Genomic DNA, 5606 nt, shown 5'->3' with positions numbered 1-5606 from the left:
AGGATTTGCCGGGTATTATCGTAGGTTTATCCAGGGGTATTCCCATATCACCAGGCCACTAAATGAGCTAACTTCTGGTTATGCACCGTTCCGGAAAGGGAACAAGAAACCTAAGACAAACACCAGTTCAGGCTATCACCATCCAAAAGAGCCGTTTGGACAGCGATGGACCCCCCAATGCCAAGAGGCATTTGACCAAATAATTATAAGACTTACATCAGCACCCGTACTGGGTTTTGCAGACCCACAGCTTCCGTATGTCCTTCATACGGATGCCAGTACTATTGGCTTAGGGGCTGCACTGTATCAGGTACAGGAGGGGCAGCCGAGAGTCATAGCTTTTGCGAGTCGCGGGTTGTCAAAGAGCGAGAGCAAATATCCAGCTCACAAATTAGAATTTTTGGCTCTTAAGTGGGCAGTAACCGAAAAGTTGTCAGACTATCTGTACGGTACTGATTTCACAGTAGTCACCGACAGCAACCCGCTGACTTATGTTTTAACATCAGCAAAGCTTGACGCAACAGGATACAGGTGGCTCTCCAGTCTTTCCACCTTCTCCTTTCAGCTGAAGTATAGGGCGGGTAAACAGAACTTGGATGCAGACGCATTGTCTCGCAGGCCTCATGATCCACCAGATAGCGACCATGTTTCCAGAAAAGAGAGTGAGAGACTTCGCCAGTTTGCTCTTTATCACCTCAGTGATGCAGGGTCTCCGGAGACAGTTCCTCCTCATGTGATCCAAGCTATCTGTGACCGACACACGGTCATGGTAGCTGGAGGTAGTGATGACGACCCACATACTCCTTGGTTGAGCTTGGTTGAGTCCCTAGCTCATCAGTCTTCTGCCATTCCAGTATCCTTCCAGGAAGAACTGGATGGGTCGCCTCTCATTCCATCAATGTCTGCAGACGAGCTGAGACAAAAACAGGTGGCTGATCCTGCCATAAATGCAGTAGTTGTTCAGCTAGAATCTGGTCAAAGTCCCCCTCCGAGTCTTCGAGCAGAGCTCCCTGAACTCCCTTTGCTCCTTCGTGAACTAAATCGTCTAGAGATGCAGAATGGAGTGCTTTATCGCAGACGACAAGCTGAATCCAACCTCACTTACCAATTGGTGCTCCCTGAGGGGTTGAGGTCACGTGTTCTGAGAAGCCTTCATAACGATATGGGCCACTTAGGAGTGGAGCGGACAGTGGACATGGCCAGAGCCAGATTTTATTGGCCGAAAATGCAGTCTACCATCGAAAAGATGATTAAAACCTGTGAACGATGTGTACGCAGGAAGACACCACCAGAGAGAGCCAGTCTATTAGTAAATATCAAGACCTGTAGACCTTTGGAGCTGGTTTGTATGGACTTCCTGTCCGTAGAGCCAGATAGGTCAAACACAAAGGACATATTAGTGATAACTGATCACTTTACCAAATATGCAGTGGCAATCCCAACACCCAACCAGCGAGCACGTACTGTTGCAAAGTGCCTTTGGGAAAATTTCATTGCACATTATGGTTTCCCAGAGAAACTACACAGTGATCAGGGTCCTGATTTTGAATCTAAGACTATAAAGGAGCTCTGTGAACTTGCTGGCATGAGGAAGGTGCGCACAACACCTTACCACCCAAGGGGTAACCCGGTTGAGAGGTTCAACCGTACTCTCCTTCAGATGTTGGGAACACTAGATCAGTCTGATAAGCTGCATTGGAAGGATTTTGTTAAACCGCTCGTGCACGCTTATAATTGCACAAAGAATGACACCACAGGGTTTTCCCCCTATGAGCTCATGTTTGGGAGACAACCACGACTTCCCATTGACCTGGCACTGGGACTGCCGGTTAATGCTGTCAAACATACACATTCTCAGTATGTGCGTAATTTAAAATCTCGCTTGGAGGAGAGCTATAAGATTGCTGCCTCCAATGCAGGGAAGACTGCTGACCGAAATAAGATCAGGTTTGATAAGAGAGTGGTAGATTCAACTTTGGAAGAAGGTGATAGAGTCCTCGTTCGAAATGTGAAGCTCCGTGGCAAAAATAAGCTGGCAGATGAGTGGGAGGAAAGTATTTATACTGTCCTTAAGCGAGCCGGTGACATGCCAGTTTACACAGTTAAGCCCGAGAACAAAGAAGGACCTGTTCGAACCTTACACCGTGACCTACTCCTTCCTTGTGGGTTTTTGCCTGCAGCTCCAGAACACGAACCTGACAGAGGTCCCCCAGCTAGGAGACCCAAAACAAGGCATCGTTTAGTCAGTGAGGTTGAAGAAGATGATGATTCAGAGTCTGAGTCTCCGTCTAGTTGGCCATTGTCTTCTCATCCTGTGATAGACCCAGATTCTGTTGTTACTGTGGTTGAAACACACAAGTGGAGTAATCCTCTTTGTGAAGAAGTGCTGGAACCTAACCCTGAAATATTATTTGTTCCTACTGTCCCTGACACTCCTTCAGTCCAGATTCCTGTAGAGAAAGAACCTGAAGTAGCAGTGCAGGACTTACCTGATGTAGACAATCCGCCAGAAGAAGGTTTTCTACCTGCAGAGGAGATTGGCATCTTACCTGAACCAGGATCCTTGGTTAACTTGGTTCTCCATGAAATCACTCCCCCTTCTACAGATCTAGATTCAACTAGGGAACCTCTTCCTGAAAAGGATGAGGCAGATCCAGCTGTTGCTGATGTAGAGGAGAACCATGATGGGAACACGGTGGTGACTGAGCAGCCTCAGTCCATTCAATCACGAGATGACAGATGTCATAATGTGAAACCCTCTCTTCGTCGCTCCCAGAGGAAATGTGAAAGGCCTGAGAAGCTTCAGTACTCAAAGTTGGGTAGTCCATTATTGATGGTAGTAAACTCTCTCTTCCAAGGCCTTAGTGAGGCATTGGCAAGTTCCTTAGTAAAATGACATATTGTCCCTGAATAATGTAAGCAGATGCCCAGGGACGGGCATACTGTCAAGAGGGGAGGGTGTAACCCATACAAGTTTTATGTCTAATAAATAGTTCAGTTAAATTTGGAAGATGCATCAAGGGAATAAATAAATTAGTTTTATTGTAAATACATTAAAAATAAATTACTCGTAATTTTAAGGCGAGTAGCTCCCCCCATCCATTTCCTGTTCCGGTTCGCGAAGCGCTCGTAGATTTTCAGCTGCGTATGAGAAACCATCACGTTGCAACAACGTTGAGAAAGAAAGAAGTTTTCCATCGGATGGAAAAGTGCCCAAAAACTTTGTGCTTGAGCTCGGATAAAGTCCTCCAACCTTTCAGTGCTGCCGAGTGATCGCCGATTTCGAAAGTGGCGAAAAGTGAGTTTAATCAGCTTCATAGCTGTAAAGTTGTTAGCCCGCGTGCTACTGTTAGCTTTAGCATCATGTTGCTAACACGTAGCAGCTACGTCGCCGGGAAGCGCGGTGTTTGAGTCAACTCTTACTTCGTCTGAAAGGTAAAGCATGATCAAAATGCTCAAAGCACTGGATAATCAATAATAAATTGGTTTAACGTGGAAATGTGCTCATTATAATTTTAGAGTCTGGCGATTAGCTTGGGTGCAGCTGTGCTGAGTGTCTGAGCTCAAGTGATTTGGAGATTGGTGAGGATCATCATTGTTATTAAGATGTTTTCTTGCAGTTGTTTGCACTTTCATTGTTTTTATGTGTAAATGCTCTTATGCATATTTGTTTTGCACACGGTTCGTGCTGTCAAAGTTTTAAAATGTTTCGATTCATTTAAATGAAGCAGTTAGATATATATATTTGCAGGTTGCACTGATAAAAATATTGTTTACAGATTTTCATCTTAAATTTGTTAGTGATATTATTACATGTTGTGATTCAAATTATTCTGAATACACTGTAAAACAATAGTGTTTCATTAGATATTCTCTGAACCTGTCTCATTGGCAGGTCAGGTTTTTTTTTCCCCCTTCTTTTGTGTACCCCCCTCGACCTCATTGGTATATTCCGGAGCGGATATTCTGATAGTCATGATGGCGAGCCTCCCACCTGGATCAGATGGAAAGGACTACACCTCTTCTGTGATCACTGGATTTTGCTTTGTGTGACCTACAGTGCGGTAGGCCAGAACTAAGAACACTGTCACTCATCTGTGAGCACCAGCCCTAGCAACTATTTATTTTATTGTGAAAGTTTTTGACCGACTTAGACTGACTTGGACTAGTTTTTTCTCTGACCTATTTTATTTAATTTGCTACTCTTGGGTTGGTGTGGGACAGAAAGGAAACCCTCCTTTAAGACATCTGATAGTGAACTGAACTGCGAATCCTACTCATCAGCCTGAGTTGTTTGTGAACACTGAGAACAGGCAGTGAAAGAGATTTTTTTGTGAACAGTTGGCCAAAGAACAAACAAAGAACAAAAACCCAAGTCATTAAGTGTCCACATATATTGTATTGTCTTAATTATTTGTGTTACTGTCTTTTATTGTCTTTTATATATAAAACTGGTATATGTTCAAGCATCATATTGGTACGGTGTGTTGTTTAGATAATTCCCTGCTGCTTCCCGAGAGTCGAACCGAGAATTGAAATTACTCCTTAGTCTTTGTTGTGAGCTCCATTGTCTCACAAGTGCTACACATGATTGATGGTTTTTGTCCTTTTTGACGGATTGACTCCGGAGTTCATTCCTTTGTCCAGCTAATACTTCTCTTTCTTTAGTTGTGTTTTTATCTTTTGGACTTCTAATATTGATCCTAAATTTTGATCTTTACTTTGGATAACTGGTTAACACAGGCTGACCAAAGCTTCAGAACCAGTGCTACAGAGTTTCTTTTTTGGACTGACCTAAAGCTGGACATTTTCATCTCTTGCCATATCACCGCAAGTCATTCACTGTCCATCATCGATACCACCAGCCGAGCCGCGGGAGGGTCCGCATCCGCAGAGCTGCCTGATCCAAACCTTTCGATCCACCATGTGACGCATCTTCTGGCCTTCTTGGGAATCGTTCGGGATCCAAACCACCTGCCAACTTCCTCATTTGTCCGGGAGAGTCACTACAACGGTCGTAAGTCGGCTCGATCCAAACAGAACCGGACGAGTCCTGCTCGGATCAATTTTCTGCTTATCTGCTCTAAGGATGGTCGGTTGTCTGACAGTGATCTTAGTAGTTCTACATCTTAGTTAAACTTCCAGCTTTAAACAGATTAGATTCAGTTTTCCCTCTTTCCTTTTAGGATTCAGAGATCCTTTTCAGTCCTGAACCTTAGTTCAATTAGCACCGCAGGTTAATTAACTTTTGTTTATTTCTTGCATACATTTCATTCATTCTGACACATTGAAATAAGATTCTGGTTTGAACTCCATATTCTGCATTTTACAATGTTTGATTCATTTTCCATGTGAAGTCCTTTGTAAATATTTCCTTTTCATTTATGCATGATTAGTTTAGTAATAAATATTTCATATTTATCCTAAACTGGTCTGGTTATTGTGAACTCCTCCTTTGAACCATGTTATGGGTCCTTTCGAATTAAGAATTCACGTTATTAGCGTCCTGAGACTGATTGATTGATAACTGATTGATTTGACTAGCTTGCATTAATTAATTTATTAAACTAATTAATTGAATACTCTAATGGTGTCCACACAGCCAT

General features: G+C 43.3%; 1 long non-coding RNA gene across 1 annotated transcript; it reads left to right on the top strand.

Moving 5' to 3' along the window:
• The first annotated feature begins 2915 nt into the window (after positions 1-2915).
• LOC121645204 lies at positions 2916-4367 on the top strand. Its single transcript, XR_006011374.1, has 3 exons — positions 2916-3435; positions 3520-3582; positions 3896-4367. It is a non-coding gene; the product is annotated as an uncharacterized LOC121645204 (long non-coding RNA).
• The last annotated feature ends 1239 nt before the right edge of the window (positions 4368-5606 follow it).

Source organism: Melanotaenia boesemani, chromosome 8 (genome assembly GCF_017639745.1).
Source record: "Melanotaenia boesemani isolate fMelBoe1 chromosome 8, fMelBoe1.pri, whole genome shotgun sequence".
NCBI classification, from domain to species: Eukaryota; Metazoa; Chordata; class Actinopteri; order Atheriniformes; family Melanotaeniidae; genus Melanotaenia; species Melanotaenia boesemani.
This window is presented reverse-complemented; position numbering and strand designations above follow the sequence as displayed.